Source organism: Triticum aestivum, chromosome 6B (assembly GCF_018294505.1).
Source record: "Triticum aestivum cultivar Chinese Spring chromosome 6B, IWGSC CS RefSeq v2.1, whole genome shotgun sequence".
Classification (NCBI taxonomy): Eukaryota; Viridiplantae; Streptophyta; class Magnoliopsida; order Poales; family Poaceae; genus Triticum; species Triticum aestivum.
Genome location: NC_057810.1, coordinates 472,774,187 through 472,799,449, shown reverse-complemented (window position 1 = coordinate 472,799,449; position 25,263 = coordinate 472,774,187). Strand labels below are relative to the sequence as shown.

Below are 25,263 nucleotides of genomic sequence, written 5' to 3'. Positions count from 1 at the left end.
GGACAGAGCAAGACAATATACTAATTGCGATGAATAACATTACTTACGGATAAATGGTCAAGGAAGGTGTTAAACTGGGTATTGTCTTTCTCATTCCTATACTAGATCCACATTGGGAGGATACGTGCATGACACCTAACGGCAATGGCTGCCTCTGATACTAACTTGGCTGACACTGTAGCATCACGTGGCCTTTTTAAACTTGCCTCAAAATGGATATCCATTCTTCCTCCTTTAGATTTTGTTAACCTGTCAAGCATTATCCCTGATGTCTATTTCCGCTTGCGCCGTGGTGCTAGTTCAACAACGTTTATGGAAAGTGTTAGCGTACATCAAACTATGAGAGTACATATAATGGAGCATGCAACTGCAACTTGACTCGGTCAGGTACCGTCTTGGTGTTTATGCTCATTAGGTTCATCTGATCTTGCCAAGTCCTGTTGTGTCAGCAGTGCTTCGGAAGTAGTGTTAGGTGTGAAGGCAGCTTGGGAACTAGCCAGTTCTGGAGCAAATGAACGAGTAACTCGTTGAGATGCTGGTACAGTTGAAGCGGATGCTGCTGCTGGTGGAGCAGGTGATACTATGTTTGTAGATTTAGTTGGTGGACTTGGACCTTCTACTGCACTATAAGTACCAGCAGAATCTCGACGGCAGATCCTTTTTTGTTTCACCTGACAAGTAACAAAACTCCCTACTATATTATTTTCCTTGCTCTTTTTTGACTTTGCCATGTCAAGCCGTACCCACAACACAAAAGAATAAAATCGCTCTTCAGAACTCATTGATGCATGATATAGACAAGCAATACTTTGATGTAAGACAACCGTATGAGGATGGAATATGTAAGAAAAATAGGACAACATGACATATTCACAGCTATGATGTGTAAACTAAGCAGAAGGATTTTTCAAGAAAATATAAGTAATGCAAGCTAGACACCATATGAAAGATGCAACCAATATTACTCTACCAAGTTAAAAGTGTCTTGTCATAAGTGGCAATTCAAAAAATTTGAAGCATTACAACGTAGAAATAAAATGCAAGATGCAACCACTATCAAACTGCCATTATGTAAGAACAACAGCGTCCAATCATGAGTGACTGATGCGGTATACACAACAACAGTACCTTGATGTAAGAACATGGTATGATAGATAGATGCAGTGTATTCTAGACACCGAAAGCCATGTCATGTATAATGTATAAACTCAGCAGGTGCAACTTAATCAAAATATCAGAAATACAGGGTAGACAACATATGCAACATGAAACCAATTATCACAATGTCAACTTAGAGCAAGCACCTGCGATGGTGGAGTACAGGAGATGAACTCATCATGTAGACTTGGGACTTCAACTTCATTAGCAGTAGCAGTGGCAAATATAGAGAATCTCTGTTTGCGTCGGTGTGGAGGACCACCAACATCCCCTAAATTACTCTTTTCTTTCCTATTTTCTGATATTACCTTATGAAGTCAAAACCACAAGAAGATGAATAAAATTAGCTCTGCATAACTGGTTGATGCATGATACAGATGAACATTACTTTGATGTAAGGCAAGTGCAGGATAGGAGGATGGAATATATACAAAAAAGACAGTGTTGTATATTCACACGTACGATAGGAGGATGGAATATGTATGAAAAAGCAGTAAGTAGAAGGCATTTCAATAAAATTAGAAGAAATGAAAGCTAGGCACCATATGAACATGCAACCAATATCACTCTATCAGGTAAAAAGTGTCTCGTCGTAAGTGCCATTTCAAGAAATTAGAAGCAGTACAAGCTAGAAGACAATGCAAGATGCAACCTACATCACAATCCCAAGTTAACTGTGTCTTATGGGTAAGTGATCATTGTAGGTATAAGTTGTAAGCTATGCAGGTGCAATTCAACATAATCAGAAGCAATACAAACTAGACATCATACGGAAAACGCAACCACATATAACAGTTCCAAGTTAGAGCAAGCACCTGTGATGGTGGGGTAGGGGAGATGTGCTCATCAATTACACGTATGTTCTAGAAATAGGAACACGTGTCATATTCACAGGCATTATGTGTAAAGTAAGCAGATGCAATTCAACAAAGTTAGAAGCAATACAAGCTAGACATCATATGCAACATGCAACCACATATAATAGTGCCAAGTTAGAGCAAGCACCTGTGATGGTGGAGTAGGGGAGATGTGCTCATCATCTACACAACAACGTTGACTGTCCAGCCTTGTGTTGTCATGCGAATCTTGTTGGATGATGGCGGAGTAGAATCTGTAGGGACCCCCTGTTTGAGTTGCTCCGAAGGACCACCATCATCCACTGCCGGACTAATTTCCTTCAGCTGTAATGATTTTGCATTGTGAAGTCAAACCGATAAGAAAAAGGAATAAAATCCGCTCTTCAGAACTCATTCATGCATGATACTGATGAACACTACTCGGATGAAAGGCAAACACATGATGCGAGGATGGAATATGTATGAAAAACAGGATGGTGTGACATATTCACACCTATGATGTGGTAACTAAGCAGAAGGCATTTCAACAAATTAGAAGCACTGCAAGCTAGACACCATATGAAAGATGCAACCAATATCACTCTGCCAAGTTCAAACTATATGGCGTTTCAACAAATTAGAAGCAGTACATGCTAGAAATCATATGCAAGACACAACCAATATCACAGTGGCGACTTAAAGGTGCCTTATCATAAGTGACTGATGCGAGATATGCAAGAACATTAATCTGATGTAAGAACATCGTCTGATCAGATATAGTATGTTCTAGAAACAGGAACACATGTCATATTCACAGGCATTATGTGTAAAGTAAGTAGAGGCAATTCAACAAAGTTAGAAGCAATACAAGCTAGAAATCATACGCAACATGCAACCACATATAATAGTGCCAAGATAGAGCAAGCACCTATGATGGTGCAGTAGGGGAGATGTGTTCATCATCTACACAGCTACGTTGATTGTCTAGCCTTGCGTTGTCTTGCAAATCTTGTTCGGAGGATGGCGGAGTAGAATCTGTAGAGAACCTCTGTTTCAGTTGCTTGGAAGGACCACCATCATCCAATGCATTGCCAATTTCCTTCAGCTTTATTGATTTTGCATTGTGAGGTCAAACCGGCAAGAAAAAGGAATATAATTCGCTCTTCAGAACTCATTCGTGCATGATACTGACGAACACTACTTTGATGAAAGGCAAAGTCATGATACGACAATGGAATATGTACAAAAAACATGAAAGCTTGACATATTCACACCTATGATGTGGTAACTAAGCTGAAGGCACTTCAACAAATTAGAAGCACTGCAAAATAGACACCATATGGAAGGTGCAATCAATATCACTCTGCCAAGTTAAAACTGTCTCGTCATAGGTGGCGTTCAACAAACTAGAAGCAATACGGGCTAGAAATCATATTCAAGACGCAAACCAATATCACACAGCCAACTTAAAGGTGTCCCATCATAAGTGGCTGATGCAGGATACACAAGAAGAGTAGTTTGATGTAAGAACATGGTGTGATAGACAGATATAGTTTGTACCAGAAACAAGAAAGCGTGTCATATTCACACGTATCATGTGTAAGCTAAGAAGATGCAGTTTACACTAATTAGGAGCAATACAAGCTAGACACCATATGCAACATGCAATCAGATATCACACTGCCAAGTTAGAGCAAGCACCTTGGATGGTGGAGTAGGGGAGTGGCGACTTGGACCTTGTAATGCACTATCAGTACAAGGAGAATCGTACAGATGCTCCGTTTACGTTGCTGCAGAGGACCACCATCATCGCCTTCCTTACTCTTTTCCTTCCTCTTTCTTGATTTTGCCTTGTCAAGTCAAACCCACAAGAAAAAGGAATAAAATTTGCTCTTCAGAACTCATTGATGCATGATACTGACGAACACTACTTTCATGTAAGGCAGCCGCATGATAGGAGGATGGAATATGTATGAAAAACAGGAAGGCGTGACATATTGACATGTATGATGTATAAAGTGTAAACTAAGCACAAGGTGTTTGAACTTGTTAGAATCAATGCAAGCTAGAAACCATATGAAAGATGATCACTCTGCCAAATTAAAAGGGTGCCCTAACAAATGTATTTGACCAAATTAGAAGCAATACATGGTAACAGGCTAGAAATAATATGCAATATGCAACGAATAAAGGTGACTCATCGTAAGTGATTGATGCAGGATACAGAAGAGAGGTAGTTTCATGTAAGAACAAGGTTAACACATAGATGTAGTGTGTACCAAAAATAGGAAGGCATGTCATATTCACATGTATAATGTGTATACTAAGTAGATGCAATTTACCCTAATTAGAAGCATTACAATCTAGACACCGTATGCAACATGCAACCACATATCACACTTCAAAGTTAGAGCAAGCACCTGTGATGGTGGTGTAGGGGAAATGCGGTCTTCAAGTATAGAGCTACATTCAATATATTCATTTAGGATTGCTGTTTCTTGAGAATTATGTGGGAAGGATGAAACTGCATTCTTTATAAGAGTAGCGCGTCCCATATTAACCCATGTGCATGACTGTATCATCATAAGCGATAGATGTAGGATACACAAGAACAGTAGTTTGATGTAAGAACATGGTGTGATAGGCAGATGTAGTATGTATCAAAAACAGGAAGGCATGTCATCACATGTATAATGTGTAAGCTAAGGAGATGCAATTTAACAAATTAGGAGCAATACAAGCTAGGCACCATATGCAACATGCAACCAGATATCACACTGCCATGTTAGAGAAAGCACCTTGGGTTGTGGAGTAGGGGAGATGAGATTTGGAACTAGCACTGCAGTACAAGTAGTAGGAGAATCTGCAGAGATCATCTGTTTCGGTTGCTCCAGAGGACCACCATCATTCCGTGCCTTCGTCCTTTCAGATTTTTCCTTGTCAAGTAAACACACAAGAAAAAGGAATGAAATTTGCACTTCCAAATTCGTTGATGCATGATACTGACGAACACAACTTTTATGTATGGCAACCACATTGTAGGAGGATGGAATATGTATGAAAAACGCTAAGCAGAAGGCATTTCAACAAATTGGAAGCAATGCAAACTAGACACCATATGAAAGATCCAACCAAAATCACTCTACCAAGTTAGATGTGTCTCATTATAAGTGGCACTTCAACAAATTAGAGGAAATACATGTTTGAAATGATATGCAAGATGCAACCAATATTACACTGCCAACTTGAAGTTGTATCATCAGAAGTGATTGATGAGGGATACACAAGAAATGTAGTTTGATGTAAGAACATGGTTAAAAGAAAGACGTAGTATGTACCAAAAACAGGAAGGCATGTCATATTCACAGGTATAATGTGTTAACTAAGCAGATGCAATTTACCCTAATTAGAAGCATTACAAGGTAGACACCATATGCAACATGCAACCACATATCACAGTGCCAAGTAAGAGAAAGCACCTGCGATGGTGGTGTGGGGGAATTGCGGTCATCAACTAGAGAGCTACGTTGACTATCTTCATTTCGCCTTGCTGTTTCTTGAGAATCATCTGGGGAGGATGACACTACACTCTTTAAACGAATAGGGGACCCACTGGGGTGACTGTCTCATCATAAGTGATTGACGAGGGATACAAAAGAGCATTAGTTTGATGTACGAACATGGTTAATAGATATATGTAGTATGTATCAAAAACAGGAAGGCATGTCATTATCAAAGGTATAATGTGTAAAGTAAGCAGATGCAATTTAACCAAATTGGAAGCAATACAAGCTAGACACCATATGCAACATGCAACCACATTTGACAACGCGAAGTTAAAGCAAGCACCTGGGATGGTTTTGTGTGGCAATTGAGATCATCAACTGCAGAGCTACGTTTACTGTCTCCAACTGCTGACACTCACCCTTTAGAGCGCTGAAATGCTTAGTGATTATCTTCGAATTACACTGTAGCGACTTCTGTCTTTTCTTTTCTGCATTCATCAACATTGCGTCAGAGTCTAAAATACCCATGCATAAAAAAACAATAGTGTGAGTATGGGTGAAGTGTGTGCACAATTAATACAGTGTAAAGGTAGCAGATAGCAGGTCGGTGAGAAATAAATGGTGGGAGACATATGATAGCTCAACAACATGCATGGCACACTAAATTACTATAGGATTCTATGAAAATAACAGTCGACTGAAAACAAATAGGCCAGTCCATTTTTTCTGCACCGTCCGATGTACAAAGAACGGGTAGATTGCCTTCATCTACCTCCAGCCAGTCAGTGTTGACGATCTTCCTCGAAACGCCAGCGACCACTGGCCCCAGTCCCCTGCCTGCGCCCTCCCCTCGACCTCGCCGCACCATCGTGCTTGGCACCGCCCCCGGCCATCCATTCAAGCCCCACCGACCTCCAGATCGGGTGCAAGCAGCTCCTGCTCCCCACACCCCTATGATAGACACTGATGTTCCACTTCCCCGGCGAATAGGCGGACTAGGTGCTCCGTGTGCCTAAGCGGGTGCTGCTTCTTTTAATTGCGGTTCGACTGACCCTGAATTGAAATCTAGGCGGGCTACTGGCCTCTAGCAAAGGTGAAATAGTAAAGGCAGGAAACCTTGTGCATTTAGTATCACGAAGAATATGCAGTAAGAAGCACTCAACTAGTTTCTTTCGTGGGATGAATACGGTGTGAGCAGAGATGTAAGATTTGCACGAATAAGGGAAGAGGAGTACCTCTTTCTGATGGCAGTGTTGTGTCCTCCTTCTGTTTTTCCAACGATCTTCTTGTGGTTCGCTGGAAACGAGAAGTTGTGGAGGACGGTGGAGCCTTGGACGAACCCATGGCCAAGTTGTTGAGTGTGGTGCGGTGGCTGTCTGTCGGCGGCAGGGAACCAGATCTTAGGCGGCGAACAATGGCGTACCGGGAACAGCTCTGGTGCGGTGGATGGTTGCAACAGTGGAGCGGCAGTAGTGAGGCGCAGGACGGCGTGGTCGGAGTGGTTCTGGTACAATGCACATCGGCGTCGGCGTTTTGGAGGCAGCTCTACATCGGCTTCAGCTGCTAAGTCCTTGAGGGCGTTGCGGTTCCGGTTGCATTGGATGACGACGTCGGGGTACCAGCTCCGACGTGATGGAGGAGGGCGGCGCTGGATTGGGCACTATGGGGTGGAGGACGAAGGAGGCTAGGGTTTAGCGGCTGGTGGAGAGGGCGTTTTGGCACCCACGGAGTATGAATGGGGAAACGGAGGGAGGCAGGGAACTAAGGGGGAACAATGTTTCGGTTTGGGATGCGATTATTTGAAATTTGGGGAAAGTTACAAACTTTACCCCCATCTAAAATTTCAAACATATTGCGGGTTGGGGGTAGGAGAGTAATCTCAGGTGTCCCAAATGTGGGCGGGATAGATTTAGGCCGAGCACATGGGTGTTTAGGCGCCCACGGCGTATGAATGCTTCTCAGAGGCGGTTGAGACTGGCGTCTTGGTGAAGTTACAAACCTACCCCAGTTTAGACCTTTGGACATCGGGCGAGAGGCTACACGGGCCAGAGTCAGGACAGTAATTTCCTACCACCAAACATTAGTCTCGTGCAGTTTTGGGTGACCAGAGGCCTATTTGGCGCTTCGTTCAATATTTGGGAGCAGAAGCATTAACGTTTTCGGTTCTCTTGAATTGAACTTTCAGGATTTGTCAAACTTCAGAAATCTTTACTCTTGAAAATCCTAAAGCTACGATTATTTTGGATTGGAGGGGGTACATTTGAATATACATTGTACACGCGTATATATTAAAAATATGAAACTTACCTCAGTTCATGCATGGTTCCACATATAATCTCCTTGGTTGAAAAAAAGTTAGACATGCGTATGAATATATATAGCATGTTCAAACACACAACAAAGATTGATGCCCCCTTTTACATCTGATTTACAAATGCCATTATCTCAGGTTCAAATAGATGAATGCACTTCCTATGAATTCGAATCTTCAAAACCCCCTTTATGTTGAATTCGACATGTATTCTATTTCGTAGCTAGCAATTTGGTTTGTATCCATGCAAGTGACAATTGTATAAAGTGCTTCACACTAACAACATGGAGTGCACTAATTAATGTTTATATATGAATTGCAAAAGCATCCATTGCCTATATTTCAAACCGCTCTCACTCTATGGATCGATAATATGAAATAAACACATGCACATGCTAGAATTCAATAGAGTATGGGTGTCTGATAGACCGATTTTCGTCCATACGCAATTTGCAAAATTCATGATCTCATCCAAATTATATTTTAATTTAATGCGTAGAACCGAATTTTACACGTAGATGCACTATGCCTCGGCGTGTTCTCACAAACACACCATATATCTCTCTATCTAACGCATAAGTGCACACACTTTATATGCATCGACATTTCTCTTTCACACATGCTCACAATCTCTCTCGGGGTGTCGGGGTGTCTCACATACATGCTCTCTCTATCTCTATCTCTCTCTTTCTGACTACTATGTACCACTCTTTTCACTAATCTCAGCTGGAAAACACTATTTCTCTCACATGCATATACACACACGCACGGTCTCTACTAGCCCTCTATACGCACATATATGTGCCTACGTGTCTCCCACACGCACATTATCTTTAGGCCTCTCTCGCACAAATTCCCTCCCCCCCCCCGCCAGATACACCTCTCTCTTAGTAGTTGGCAGATATGATTCCATCATATCATTCGGTAGGGTATCCCTTACTGTTAGGCTGGATGGTAATATGAGGCAAAGTTTTACCCTAGTTCGGACACTTGCAGTGGAGGAAAAAGCCTACTCTTGGTACTGTATATTAGTGATAGGGGTGTGTACAAAGCACACGTGGATACCAGACATTGTGCGTGTGTGTATACTATCGACGAACTAGTCCCCAAGCTTCTATAACATACTGGGGGCCTAGGGTTACAAATCATATATAGTCGGCTTATCACCAATGGAGATAGAGTCCTACGCCACTCTGGTAGCTTCGTGTTGTACGTCGAGTCCTCCACATGGGTCTTCGTATAACGCGTCTCAGTCCAACCTATGTGGCGCAGGATGGAACCAACCCATGAGTCCTCATGTTGACCCACCACAACTAGAAATGATGTGCTCACCACACCACACACGCAATTGGCCACTAAGAAAATAAGCATATACAATAGTACAATGTTATACATGAAAGTTAATTGCATGGTGCATCCAAAAATATTTGTTCTGCATTGTGAATGTTTATATATTCTCCTAAAATATTAGTCATGGGAAAGAGAAACGAAGGGCATATCTCTCCTTGTCTCCACCGGACACCCCCTCTTTCTACACCACTTTCACGTACGCACACAAACTATCTCTCGGCCCTCTAAAAGTATGCATGCCCACGACACATTCACGCGTGACGGTCACTGTATTTCAAGCTAAAGCACTATACGGTCACTAGACTTCAGAATATGCTCATTACGGTCACCGTATACATTCTCGTGGTGATCATACGGTATCTAGCTCATGATACGTCACCGTATTTTCTTGATGACACTAACGGATTTTGAATTTGATGCGTGCTCCGTATTTTGTTGATGACACTTACGGTCATTGTATTTGAAGCGAAATCACGATATGGCCACTCGACTTCAGAATAAGCTCATCACGGTTACCACATACATTTTGTCGTGCTAACCAACATGTGGTTGGATGGTTAAGAGGACAGTGGTTTCTCGAGCCCACCAGTGTTAAAGTCCCGGTGCTCGCATTTATCCTGGGTTAATTTCAGTATTTTCCGGTGATGTGCGTTCAGTGGGAGGAGATGTTCCACTCGACTACGAGGCACCTATGGTGACTTCGTAAAATCTCAAGATCATATGCTGGCTCACTCTCTCGAAGGTGCTCATAGGGGTAGGGTCTACGTGTGTGCGCTTATAGCGGTGAGTGCTTGTGTGTACATATGAGCCCTTGCGCCTGTACCGTGTTTAAAAAATACACGCCATGATTATACGGTTACTGGCTCACTCGTACAACTCTGTATTTTGTTGATGACACAATCAATAGACCAGTCAAACGTTCCACGTGGCGCAACTAGTGTTGGACCATCGGGGCGCGTAAGTAACCATGGGGCCACCTGTCAGCCCGTATATGAAAGAGAGAAATGGTAGCTTGTGTCTGTACTGTGTTAATAAAATTCATTTTTGGGTGATCATACGATCACTAGCTCACCATATAACTCCGTAATTTTTTGATGACACGATCAATTGACCAGTCAAACGGTCCATATTCAGCAGCGCACATTACCATAGGGCACACCCGTCAGCACGTATATGAACGACATAAATGGTTCGGACGGTCGCGGGTGGCGGGGGCCTGTGGTTCGGCCAGTGGTGGTTGGTGGCTCAGGGGGGTGGAGTTTGATAATAAACTGCAGGCCCTTGATTTCATATCCAACAGCTGGAAAATCTAATGACCAGAGATGAAAAAGTCAGGCGACTGACATGTAGCCTCACCCCGCACATACACATGCACGCATGCAGGCGTGCAACACTAACACGTACACATAACGAATACACGCACGCATGCAGGCATGCAACACTGGCACATACACATGCACTCACAAACACACGCACGTAGGCACACATGCATGCAACACTGAAATGTACCCTTGCACGCACGCAACACTCGCACGCCTGCATGCACAAAGCACACGACGCAAGACACACGCTCAACCTATACGTGCATGCACCGTTTGTTAAGGACATGGATTGTTACGGGCATTAATCAATCTTATATGTGATAAGCACAACATTGACGTTTGGAGCGGTCTTTATGAATCACAACGTATCGAATGGGCTATCAACATACTAGGCTTATCTACATGATAAAGACGATGTCACACTCAATGTACAATCATCGGTTTATGAAATGCCCACTTCTGACCGCCCTGGCCCGCCAAAGCTTCCTCTGCTGTGCGCTGCCTGCGTTGGGTCACTAACATGCAGTCCATGTAGCAAACAGCCCACACGTGAGTGGAAGAACGGTGTGGTGTCGTACGTCAGAGTCGAGGGCACCACTCGCGGCACGCCCGGCTGAACACGCCTCCTTGCCGCATTTAAACACCTCCATGAAACCCGCCCGTGTGGAAGCCGAGAAATCCACTCTGGACACACGTTCGTTCATTACCGGGCCGACATTAAACGCAACGCCGGCCGAGCTCCTCCCGTCGGCTGTCTATTTTAATCTCGTATTTAAATGAGGCCAAACACCGACCAAGAATCGCACACCTCCCCCTATCTCCTCCTTCACCATTTTGTCCACTCTTACAATGGCTTACGAAGAGTAGTTATCCCGCATCCAAGCCGGGTGGGTGGCCCGCCGAGCCCGCCGGATATGAGCTATGCAGCTTGCTGATCCACCTCCCTCCCCTCACCCAACGGAGCCAGTTGCCGCCCCAAGCCGGCGCGCGGTTCAGCAACTCGCCGCTCGAGGCCAGCTCAACAAGGAGTGGCGCACGAGCATCGTTGCTTCCGTCCACGCCGCCGCCTCATACCGCATCTCCCGTTTCTGTGGCCGAGACTCCCATGCCGGCTGCCGCGCCATGCAAGCAGCGACAGAAGCCGGGTGCAAAGAGAGCGACGTGTCGGTGGCCAGCGCCTCCGCGTCCACCGCCATCTTCAAGGAGAAGTAGAACATGGGAGGCCGCCGCCGCTTGGGTCCCATGAAGGCCACTGCGGAGGCGACACCGGCGTACAGAACTGGTGTCTTGCCAGATCCTTTTGTTGCGAGGACCTTCGTTGAACCCACATGGGCTCCACGGAAGCGGGGAAGCCCCCTTCCGCCATCGTCTTCGGCATCAGCCAATGATATCAGTTGGGCAGTGGGGAAGTGAGCCATCCTTTGCGCTGAAGCATATACCTCCGGGGCTCCCGGCAGTCTGGTGATCGTGCTGCTGGACATGAGGAACACAAATCAATCGTCGGGCGACCATTTAGGCCAGGTATTATGTACCTGTGCTGTCCAGAACTAGCACCGCGTAGTTCATTTGAATGTAATGAAATCGATCATGTTTGTATGAAAATCTGGTATTTTATATGATTTCCGTCATTGTTTATATGAAATATCGCCATGTTTACGTGAATTTTGTCCGGTTGATTGAGTTGTTGTCATAATGTGTGCAGCTACGGTTGGATGGCGTAATTTGCGGGTCGCCGATCGGTCTGCGGGCGGCTCGGGCAGCGTGGTGGGACAAAAAAAACACAGCTCGTGCGAGCTCGTCTCCAACATGCGCACTGGAGGATGCATGAGCACTCGAGCCATTCCTCGTTCATCGGTGCAAAGGCACCGGTGGACAAAAGGGTAGCCAATATTTTGGCTACCATGGGCAAGATCCAAACAACCCCTCCCAACAGATTCAAATCCCTCGTCCGTCGTGGAATTTTGCCATGTGTTGTTTTCATGGACTAGCAAGATGCCCGTGCATTGCATGAAACATCAAGATGCATTTTTTTTAAAAACACCCGTTGTGATTGACCCATGCAGGAGTTATCCCATTTTGTAAAAACTAATGATATCTCGAGAATTTTATCGGATAAATGGTATCTCGAGAATTTTATCGGACTCCATTTTTGTATACAAGGCCACAAACCCATATTACAGGTACCAAGGCAAAAATTAATGTCTTCTAAGTCAATGTTGCAAGCCACCTTGTTTCCTTGTTTGTCGTGTAAATTAATGTGTATTCTTCTCTTTCATGCACATCAAGCCAATGCTCACACTCCCGCATGCATGTAAGGGATAATTAATGTCCTCCTTTGCTAATACTACGAGGCAAACACCATTAATTTTGCATCGATTAGTGTTAGTGGCCTTGTATATCTGCAAATTGTAATTTTGATAGTGGCCTTGTATATAAAAATGGAGGGAGAAAGATGAGAGATAAGGTGAGGAGGAGTAGGGCGTGGTGGTGACGGGTGGTCGGACTGGGCGGAGTCATGGGGATGGATGGCGCATTATGTCTAGGTTTGTATATCTCTCTCACACACCCACATAGGTGGGGGACGTGCACAAAGAGAAGAGGTGCACGCACGACACACGTACCCCCGTCTCTTTCCCAACCACATCCGCGTGGGTACATGGTGGAGCTCATTTCTGTATGAAAAGGCAGCCCACGTGGTAATTTGACACATGTACTAGTTTTCCACTTGATGGAGGGAGGATCGTCTACCACGGGTGAACAAACAAATTGCGACTTGATGCGTTATGTTAAAAAAGAGGCAAACCATGTGGGGCCTGCCTTAGAGGCAAGGCTCTATACATTGGAGTACTTTTGATGTGTCCCGTCAACTCGCAAAACGAGGAGAAGCTTGCTTAGTACGCCGTCTCCCCCGCCCACGGGCACGGTGACTCGCATAGTGAGGTGAAGCTTGCTTACAAGTAGTAGTATTGTATGCCTTACGCCCGCTCCCTCTCCCATGCGCGCGGTGGCTCGCTGGACAAGGAGAAAATTACTACTCCCTCCGTTTACTCCTCGTCCTTGCTACCTTATCATATTGTTTGGAATATATTTGTCCTTTAGTACTCCGTCCAATTACATATACAAGGACACTATGAAAAAAATACATTTTGCATCTATACAAGGCCACAAATAGTAATCGAGACAAAAGTTACTACTCCCTCCTTTCCAGTTTATGGCTCAATTTCAAAATCTCTCCAACCAAGATAGACGGTGAGTGGTTGAATTAATTTCGTAGTTTGCACATGTAATTAGTACGCTCGTTTTTCTCAAGAAGTTATGTTTACCGAGGCATTAATTAGAACAAATGAATGAATGACCACTAAATTTCCATGAACTTCTACATGCATTGGTGAGTTTTCTCTTGACACTGCTTGCGTCGGGTGATCTAACACACCTTGAAATACAACATGTGATGGTACTACTACTACTAGTAGAATTGAGACTTATAAAACGGAAAAATGAATGTTTTTAGATGAACCCTATAAACCCTAGTGGGCATGTACTCCATAAAATCAGATTTTCCCAAAACTAAGTCGCTCAACCTTTATTTGCTTGTTTCCCTTCCTGCCTCCTTGCCCCGAACAGACTATGCCAAACTCCCCTGCCTGCCGCGCGGGAAAAGACCCGCGCTCGCCTTTTTTAGTCCGCGTTTGTAATGATGGATCGCGCGAAGCAGCAAAAACCCAAGTCGTGTCTTGTACTCCTCCGTTGACGCTCGCTTTCATGAACTCTGTACTTCCTGTCGCCAACATGTGGGACATATAGAAACCTGGTCGACGTGTCAAGCACCAAATAACGGTGTAGAACAGTAGGGGGGACGCACCCAAGTCGTACCGCCCCAGTAGTAGTAATGAGCAATGAGACGTCAAATCACAATGCCGCACCTTCCCAGATGGACGAAGCAACCATTATTTCACACTTCCTTTCGCCATCATCTCAAACCACGTAGTATTGCTTCTGCCTCAAGAGGGACACGTGCATCGCCTTGGTACATCATGACACGTGGGACCGCATGACAGGCCATGATCCCCTGCCGATCGCTTGGTAAAATCACCTCATTTTTACTATACTTCCTCCGTATCGGTTTACATGGCATGAACGTCGTTCTAGGTTGAGAATAAAACTGGCTATATATGTGATGAACATTATATGTTTAGAAACTATATCTGCTTAAGAATCCAATGATATACTTTTTGTAACATAGTAACTCATATTTAGTTAGTCAAATGGATGATCTAGAACTACGTGCACGCCCTATAAACCGTGACGCCTAAAAATGAGACGTAGAGGGTAGTTCAGTATGTATCTGTTTAGATCAATATAGTCAGGATTCACCAAGGAGCAAAACCAAGTGGTAGGCTGCTCCTGTCGTGTTGGCGTAGCAACTCAAGCAGGGTCAGTCTGCACACGAAATGGCGACACACTTAACAGGACCCCTTTGGCCGACATGTGGCTCATATACCGTCTTGTTCCACGTGCGATGCACCAAATTATAGTTCGGAGCAGCGGTTGGAATTGGAGGCACCCCGGTCGTAGCGCCACAGTAGTAGAAAATGAGCGATGAGGGGTCAAATCACAAAGCCGCACCTTTCCCGCATTAAGCTGGACGGACGAAGCAACCATCATTTCACTCTTGGGCGCAAGAGCATAAAAAAAGAGAAAACCAATGATGCGTGCGGCAGCTATGATGTAGGGTAGAACCCTAAGAGGGACCTTTTCACACTTGGAGGGAAAAAAGGAGTGAAACAACAAGAACACAAAGCGGCAATCACTCCAACAATTCCCGATTACATATCCACTAGGGTAACAACACAAGATCCACAAGTCACAAACACAATCAAAGGAAAGATACAATGGCAAAGTTCATCCAAAATCCAAAGGAGATGGGGGCTTGAAGGCAAGGATTCTTCCCTAGGGGGTCTTGATCCTCCAAGAGGGAAGGTGAAGGAGCAAAGCTCACAAATATCTCACCTAATACTTTGCTAACCCTAGACATGGTCCTCGGTACGGAATATATAGCCTTGGGGTCGAAGGAGATGAAGAGGAGCCGAAGATGCAATCTCAGCCGGCCATCCTGGGAGGCCCGTGCGCACAACGTGCTCCAGCGCCAGTTTCCTATGTAGTCCGTGGGCACGGGGTCTCGGGGGCCCGTGCGCAAGGGGTTGCCTGGAGCCTCCTGTGCTGTTGCGGCTATCCTTCTTCTTGGTTCGCACGGCCTTGGGGTGGTCCTCCTTCTCCTTGGTGATGCTCCTGAGCTTCTTGGTCATGTTCCTCTTCATACCTAAGGAGGCATAGCATATTTTGGTAAGGTAGTAAACATGTTCCGTTCGTGTCCATATGCAAGTCTAGTAGGAAGGAATTCACCTCGGTTTCCAAAGCATGTGCTATAGATCTTGTCATGGCTCCTCGTGGGGTTGGATGTGTCGGTGTAGAGTCCATGGGGATGATGGAAGGATGCTCCGCATCATCTCCCCTCCCTTGGGAAAGATCCGACCTCGGATCAAAATCTTCATCACCATGGAAACACGAGAGGTCTTTGACGTTGAAGATATCGCTCATGTTGTACTTGTCTCATGGGAGTTCAATCTTGTAGGTGTTGTCATTGTAGCGTGCTAGCACCTTGAAGGGTCCATCGGCTCGAGGGAGAAGTTTGTACTTGCGTTCGTTGGGGAAGCGGTCCTTGCGAAGGTGTAGCCACACGAGATCGCCTATGTTGAAGATCATGGGTTGCTTGTTGACGTTGAGCTTGGTCGCTAGTCGGTGTACTTGGCGCTCGATGATGTTCCTTGTATCTTCATGCATCTTCTTGATGTAGCTTGCTCATGCACTCGCATCCATGTTGGTGCGCTCTTGTAGAGGAAGAGGTAGAATGTCCAAAGGGGACAATGGGTTGAAGCCATAGACGACCTCGAAGGGGGACTTGCCGGTGGTCGAATGTCTTGCACGGTTGTAGGCGTACTCGGCGATGGGTAGACACGCCTCCCACTCCTTGATGTTCTTCTTGATCAACACGCGAAGTAGAGTGGATAGTGTCCAGTTCGTCACCTTCGTTTGGCCGTCGGTTTGAGGATGGTATGCGGATGAGAATAAGAGCTTGATTCCGAGCTTGGCGCATAGCGTCTTCCAAAAGTAACTCAAGAACTTGACATCGCAGTCGGAGACGATTGTCTTTGGTACTCCATGGAGGCACAAGATTTCCCTACAAAAGAGATTTGCAATGTGTGAAGCATCGTCTATCTTGTTGCAAGGAATGGAATGTGCCATCTTAGAAAATTGGTCCACAACAACAAATACGGAATCCTTTCCATTTTGAGTTCTAGGCAAACCAAGTACAAAATTCATGCTAATGTCTTCCCAAGGTTGATAAGGAATAGGAAGAGGCATGTAAAGACCATGGGATTGAGCTTTAGACTTAGCTTTGCGACATGTAGAGCATCGGGTGGTGAAGCGTGAGACGCCGCGGAACATCTTGGGCCAAAAGTAGTTCTTGGAGAGCGTGGAAAATGTCTTGTCGCGTCCAAAGTGTCCCATGAGTCCGCCTCCATGAGCCTCTTGCAAAAGGAGCAAACGAAGAGAAGACTCAGGAATGCATAGTTTGTTAGCTCTCATAAGATAACCATCCTCGATGTAATATTGTTCCCAAGATGTATGCGTCAATACATTTAGCATAATGAGTTGCAAAAGATGGATCATTAGCATATAAGTCTTTCATGTGCTCAAAGCCAATAACATTCAACTCAAGTTTGGTGACAAGCGTGCATATACGTGAAAGTGCATCGGCAACTACATTTTCCTTACCCTTTATGTACTTGATCACATAAGGAAAAGATTCAATAAATTCACTCCATTTGGCATGACGCTTGTTCAACTTAGTTTGGCCTTTTAAGTACTTAAGTGTTTCATGATCGGTATGGATGACAAACTCATGAGGTCTAAGATAATGTTCCCAAACATGTAGCACACGCACTAAAGCATACAATTCTTTGTCATAGATGGGATAGTTAAGTTGAGAACCGGAGATTTTTTCACTAAAATATGCAATTGCTCGTTTATCTTGCATCAAAACTCCGCCAATTACGGTACCACTTGCATCACAATGAACCTCAAAAGTTTTGTCAAAGTTGGGCAAAGCAAGAATCGGAGCATGAGTAAGCAAAGACTTGAGCTCATCAAAAGCGGTGGATTGTAAAGATCCCCAAACAAAAGGAGCATTCTTCTTTCTCCATGCAAAGGAGCGGCAATAGTGCTAAAGTCTTTCACAAAGCAATGATAAAAACCCGCAAGACCAAGAAAACTACACACTTGTTGCAAATTGGTGGGTTGGGGCCAAGTTTTAATTGCTTCAATTTTAGTTTCATCAACATGGACACCCTTGGAAGATACAACGAAACCCAAGAAAACCACTTTGTCAACACCAAATGTGCACTTTTTCATGTTGGCATAAAGACTTTCCTTGCGAAGTGTTTGCAAAATAGCCCTAATGTGATCAAGATGCTCTTTCACGGTTTTGCTAAACACAAGAATATCATCGAAGTAAACCACAACAAAGACTCCAAGATAAGGGCGAAGTACATGATGCATGAGATGCACGAAAGTACCGGGAGCCTCCGATAAACCCATAGGCATAACTAACCACTCATATAAGCCAAATTTTGTTTTGAAAGCAGTTTTCCATTCATCACCCTCTTGTATGCGGATTTGATAATAGCCACTTTTAAGATCAATTTTTGAGAAAAAGTTGGCTCCACTAAGTTCATCAAGCATATCATCTAATCGAGGAATGGGATGCCTATAGCGAACGGTAATAGTATTTATTGGTCTACAATTGGAACACAAGCGATAGCTACCATCTTGCTTGGGCACAAGTATAACGGGAATGGCACAAGGGCTTAAGCTTTCACGTACATGACCGTTGTCTATGAGTTGTTGTACTTGTCGTTGAATCTCCTTTGTCTCGTGGGGGTTGACACAGTAGGGAGCCTTGTTTGGAAGAGGAGCGCCGGGGATGAGGTCGATTCGATGCTCAATGCCTCGAAGAGGAGGGAGACTCAGAGGTAGCTCATCAAGGAAAACATCTTGAAATTCCTGCAAAAGAGATTGAAACACCAAAGGTAGCTTGTGATGGTGTTAGTTTTTGGTTCTCCATCCTTGCACACAAGGACAAAGTGCATCACACTCGATGGGTTCTCACACACTTCTCTCATCTCACTTTTTGTGGCAAATAGTATGAGGTTTTTCTCTCTAGGCAAAGAGGCGCTCAAGTTTGGCTTGTGGCTCCCACTCACATTTGGGTGGCTCACTTTCACACTCTTCTCTCCATGATGGGTGGCTTGCTTGTCGGCTATCACTTGACTAGGAGACATAGGTCGTAGAACATACTCCTTCCCTTTCATCTTGAAGCTATAGTGATTGGTACGCCCATTGTGGATGACACCCCGATCGAATTGCCATGGTCGACCAAGAAGGAGGTGACAAACGGTCATTGGGACCACATCACACTCCAAAGTGTCCTCATATTCACCAATTTTGAAGGAGACTTGGACCGTATGCTCAACTTGTATAGTGCCGGAGTCACTCAGCCATTGAACCTTGTAGGGGTGCGGGTGCTTCCTCTTGACCAAATGAAGCTTGGAGCATAGTTCTTCACTTGCCAAGTTGTGGCAACTACCTCCATCGATGATGACCTTGATGGACCTTCCATTGATGCTGGCCTTGGTGTGGAAGATGTGGCATCGTTGGTCTTCTTCTTGTTGATGTTGAAGAGTCAAGACCTTGGAGACAATGAGACTGGGGCTCGAATCCTCAGCACAAAAGACTCTATCATCTTTATCCTTGTTCACTCGCCGGTGCATGGCCACTTGCTCAAGAGCTTCCATTTCATCTTCACTCATTGAGTCATAGGTGCCATCGTCGTTGAGGATCATGGTGCGCTTGTTTGTGCATTCATAGGACTTGTGGCCTCGGCCACCGCAAGTGAAACACTTGAAGGAGCTCGTCTTGACGGTCTCATCGGTCGGAGTAGATGAAGAAGCACGCGGCTTGTAGTTGCTTGTGGTAGGAGGAAGACGACTTGAACTTGACGAACGTTTCTTGTAGCTTGGCTTGTCGTCGTTGCTTGGAGAACGTTTGGTTGATGTAGATGTTGGAAGAGTTGTTGAAGCTTGATTGTTGGAGAAGCCGTATGTATTGGATGAGTACTTGGCGTACTTGAAGTCATCTTGCACTTGACGTTCCGCCTTGGTCGCTTGATGCACGAGCTCGATGAGGTTGGAGTAGGGTTGGAAGTCGGCGATCTTCTTGATTGGATGATTGAGTCCATTCAAGAATCGTGGCATTGTTTGCTCATCATCTTCCTTGACATTGGCTCGAATCATGGCTATCTCCATCTCCATGTAGTATTGTTCAACACTCTTTTTACCTTGCTTGAGGAGTTGTAGCTTCTTGAAGAGATCGCGGTTGTAGTAGGTGGGCACAAATCGAGCTCGCATGACATCCTTCATTTGAGCCCAAGTGGTGATTGGAGGGTCACCTCTTGCTTCTCGGCGCTCAAGGACTTGTTCCCACCATATGAGCACATAGTCTAGGAACTCAAGTGATGCCATTGTGATCTTCTTGTCTTCCTCATAGTTGTGCAAACGAAAGATTTTGTCGACCTTCAATGCCCATGAGAGGTATTCTTCCGGATCATTGCTTCCATTGAACTTGGGCATTGTGAATTTGAGCTTTCCATAGCATTGCTCTTCATTGTGTAGTTGGCGATGGTGATGATGACGCCCTTGACGTGGAGGGTAATCATCCTCATATTGCTCTTGGCGTGGAGGAAGTCCATGATCAACTTGCTCTTGTTGAACTTGAGGTTGAGGTGGAGCTTCACGAGCTTGTGGAGGAGCTTGAGGGACTTGACGGTGCACACGTGGTTGGTAGTTCCTCTCTTGGATTTCTTCTCGAAGTGCTTCCTCTCGATTGCGCCGTTAGCGATTGCGGTTGGCGATGGCTTGACTTGATTCTTGAAGGGCACGTTGCGCCTCAAGAGCTTGTGCTTCACATAGTTGTTGTTGCTCTTGGTGTAGACGCGCTTGTTCTTCTTCTTCTTGATGACGAAAACATTGTCGTTCTTGAGCTTGTGCAAAAGCAACTTGGTTTGATTGAGGACAAGGAACTTGCTCATCGACTTGCTCTTGTGAATGCTTGACGTGTAGCGGGCTGCGAGAGGCATGACGGTCTTGATGCGTGGCTCATCGAAGAGTGTTCGATGATGGTGTACTTGAGCCGGAGAAGTTGTCGTCGGAGTGTCGACTTGAGTGGCTCCGTCTTGAGTAGGAAGAAGTTGAAGGAGGCCGGTTGACCAACAAAGCTCGGATCTCGTCCATTCTTGCATCGTTCTCTTGCTTGTGCGCGTAGAGCTTGTTGTCGAAGTAGTCTCGTGTACGTTGCTCGGAGAGTCGCAAGTCGGTGGAGAGGTTGTCAATGCGGTCGCTCATTGCTTGTTGCTCTTGATGTAGCGCTCGTTGTGCACCAAAGAGGTGGCTCTTGGTGACGAATCATGACATGTCGTTGTCTTGTTCGATGAAGAGTGGGTTGGTAGAGGAACTTGGCCTATCCATCATATGAAAGTGGTGGTGAGTAGGAAAATGAGAGAACAAAACCAAAGGTACCTTTGCCGAAGATTGTGGATGTAACAAGTACGATCCCACGTGATGTTACAATAGGGGAATTGGTACCGGGGATTCTTTCTCACACCTACAAGTAAATGGTCTATGGAGGAGCTTGGTTAGGAAAGGCCCAAATAATTCAAGCAAATGTTAGTCAAGATGTTGATAAAGTTGAGAAGATTCACAAATGGCAAGTAATACAAATAGAGCAACCTCCAAAGATAACACGAGGAACACACACACGGAAGATAAATGGGATCCGCACAACCAAGGGGTGAGCTCGAAGATGTCGAACCATGGGAAAAGCTCTTGTCGTACGGATACTAGAGAGACGCTAGCTCGATTGCACTAATGGGCTAGATACGCTAGTGCACCAACCTAATAGAGAAATCACTCGTCTCACTATCCCAAGTATGCTTATGTATGTGATGACCAAGATGATGCACGTATGCTAAGAGGCTCGATGCTATTGCTTATAAGCTCTTTGCTTCGCTTCTCTTTTGCTTAAAAGCTTTTTTTCCTCTTTTTTTTGACTATGCCACGAAGCTTGATATACGAGCCACACAACGAGGTAACAAGTAGTAAATGCACGGGAGGGACGGAACACTAAATGGTGCACTAAGGCGTGGCCCGACAATACTCAACAAGCTAGTCTCAATGGGTAAGCTACGCAAAAGGGCTCGAAGCTATCAAGTTAATGGCAAGGGAGTACAAGGCGTCGTCGAGGTTACCGTCCTTGATTACGGTAGAGATGAAGATGATCTTGTCGAAGCCGATGTGTTGTCCGAGTCGATGATTGGTGGCGATGATGATGATACCAATTCTCGCCTAAGTAGCCGAAACACCTTAGGACACGAGAGAAATCGCGACCGAACACTCAAACAAACACGTGGAATGGTGTGGAAGAACTCAAGAGGTGGTGGTGAAACGAAATGAGGAAAAATAGAAAATGGCCGAAACTCCCTGGATAGTCCGTGCGCACGGGGTAAGTGAGGCCCGTGTGCACGGGGTCCCATGTGCATGGGGTCCCGATGGCCCGTGTGCACACTGTCTTCTAAGAGCAGAAGAACTGCTCGGATCCTGTGGTGATTTCCAAGTTTTTGGCCAAATTCAAATGGTGGAAGGGTGGGGACGAAGATGGAGGGGTAGATCCACTTGCCAAACACCAAATTCATGGATCAAAACAACCAAATCTCACAAGATCAAACAAATTGCAAGAAAATTTTTTGGGGATATTTTTGGTGGGGATTTTTGGATTAGGACGAAAAACAACAAAATCAAGCTAGAAAGTGGAAGGTAGGGACTCCAAGATGTGAATCAACATGGCTCATGATACCAAGATGATGTAGGGTAGAACCCTAAGAGGGACCTTTTCACACTTGGAGGGGAAAAAGGAGAGAAACAACAAGAACACAAAGAGGCAATCACTCCAACAATTCCCAATTACACATCCACTAGGGTAACAACACAAGATCCACAAGTCACAAACACAATCAAAGGAAATATACAATAGCAAAGTTAATCCCAAATTCAAAGGAGATGGGGGCTTGAAGGTAGTCTTCTCCTTATGGAGGTCTTGAAATCCACAAGGATTCTTCCCTAGGGGGTCTTGATCCTCCAAGAGGGAAGGTGAAGGAGCAAAGCTCACAAATATCTCATCTAATACTTTGCTAACCCTAGACATGGTCCTTGGTACGGAATATATAGCATTGGGGTTGAAGGAGATGAAGAGGAGCCGAAGATGCAATCTCAGCCGGGCATCTTGGGAGGCCCGTGTGCATGGGTTAACTTGGGCCCGTGCGCACGGGGGTCCCGTGGGCACGGTATAGGCCTGTGCGCACGGGGTGCTCCAGCGCCAGTTTCCTATGTAGTCCGTGGGCACGGGGTCTCAGGGGCCCGTGCACACGGGGTCTCAGGGGCCCGTGCACACGGGGTCGCCTGGAGCCTCCTATGCTGCTGCGGTTGTCCTTCTTCTTGGTTCGCACGGCCTTGGGGTGGTCCTCCTTCTCCTTGGTGATGCTCCTGAGCTTCTTCGTGATGTTCCTCTTCATACCTAAGGAGGCATATCATATTTTGGTGAGGTAGTAAACATGTTCCGTTCGTGTCCATATGCAAGTCTAGTAGGAAGGAATTCACCTCGGTTTCCAAAGTGCGTGCTCTAGCTCTTGTCATGGGTCCTCGTGGGGTTGGATGTGTCGGTGTAGAGTCCATGGGGATGATGGAAGGATGCTCCGCATCAAGCTACCTAGGGCACACTAGGGTAGGGGACTCCACTACAGATCCTTTTTTCAAAGCGCCTCCACTACAAATCGGCTTCTCCCTCATCCTCTTGAAGAAAACCGATGATGCGTGTGGCGGTAGGGTTTGTAGGAGTACTACAGCGTGCGGGGCCACATCATAGTAAACGGGAGAGGGATTGGTTTGAGTCGACGCCTTAAATATGTGTGGGCTGATTGGTTTTACAGGAATGAGGCAGCATTTTGGGTTCGGGGACCAGTGGAGATATAGTACGTACAAAAAATTGTGGACGTAGGTTCGACCAAAAGGCAATGATGCATGGGCCCTGCATTTTGATATACCTGGGGCCGTGCAAAATTTGCTACTCTACTCAAAACTAGTAAGGTACACATGCATTGAACGCATGAGATTTGGAAACCAAATTATGAATAAATACACACTATAGCATGTAAAGCTTTGAGTCATATATGCATGATGTAGATGTTTGTTTAGTTCTTATAGTTCATCTCATTCAAAATCAATTAGTTTTATAAAAAATGTTACGATTCATGGGGTTGTGCATTGTAAAGCATAAAGTAAAAAACAAATAATGTCAGTTCATTTAGAAAAAAAAATCAATTATGATACAGAAGATTCTAGAAAAAAGGAGAAGTGCTTGTGTTTTGAGGTTTGTGCATTATGCTTAAGTTCAACCATGGAGTCTTCTAAATTGTACATTTGGCAGATCTGGTTGAATGTTGATGATATACAACGGCCAGTAGTGCTTGGAATTGCCATCTCTGCACTGTCGGATTAGCTTCATCCAGCGACCATCTTTCAAAGTTATTCGCACCCTATATAGTTCTTGTGCCATAGTTGCATGTTTTGGAAAAAAGCTACTAGTGGGTTGTACTAGCTATTTAGGAATAGAAGATGTATACATGCAAGTTGTAGGGAAAGAGATGACATGGAGTATCTCAATTACTATGAGTAGGGATTGGAAAAGAGATGTCATTTGGTTCCCATCATAGGAACTTTTCTATTGAATCTAGAGATGGCATGTATCTCAATTCCTATGAGGAGGGATTAGAAAAGATATGTAATTTGGTTCATATCATAGGAACTTTTCTATTGAATATATGCTAATGTTTATTTTCCTTTGAAATTATGGGAGTATAGGAATCCATTCATATGAACCAAGTGGCTCTAAAGCTATAAAAATGATATCATGTTTATTTCCTTTGAAATGTGGAGTATATGAATCTATTCTTATGAACCAATTGGCTCTAAAGGAAAAAATCCTATAAAAATCATATCATATAGAGTTCCTATGATATTCCTTCACACCAAAGGAGGTTGAAATTGCTACAGGTGATACGATGGTCTTTCTTTGTAGACTCCTCCCCCATCTTTATAGTTACCTCTCGAAGATGAATGAAATTATATATACTGGGTATTCTACATGTGCAATTTGGTACACGAAAACTCGGTAAAAGTTTGCGAGGTTCTAATTTTCAATAAAGCTATATGCACTGCATTTTGGAATGGAGGGAGCATACGACAGTTGCTAACACTCACGTGGAAGATTTGTGTGTAGGGGGAGTGGTTGTTCTGGTAAATGACATGGCCAAACTGCACTATCGGATGCAGATCTAACGGTTCTTATGGCGTTCGTCAGGAAAAGGCTTGTGGCGAACGTTTGTCGGATAATGTTTACGGACACATGAATTGCATTGATACGTGCCCCTCTCTCTCATGCACACGCACCCTCACGAGTCATGACTCTCCCGAGTCCTCTCACACCCACCGTCTATCTGCAGGCAGACGTCACACATATATGTGCTCTTCACACCCTACCCTCGGAACTTCTAA

General features: G+C 44.9%; 1 pseudogene; it reads left to right on the top strand.

The window, feature by feature from the left end:
* Nucleotides 1–6,914: 6,914 nt before the first annotated feature.
* Nucleotides 6,915–25,263, top strand: part of LOC123139274 (acid phosphatase 1-like) — a 33,592-nt pseudogene continuing 15,243 nt past the window's right edge.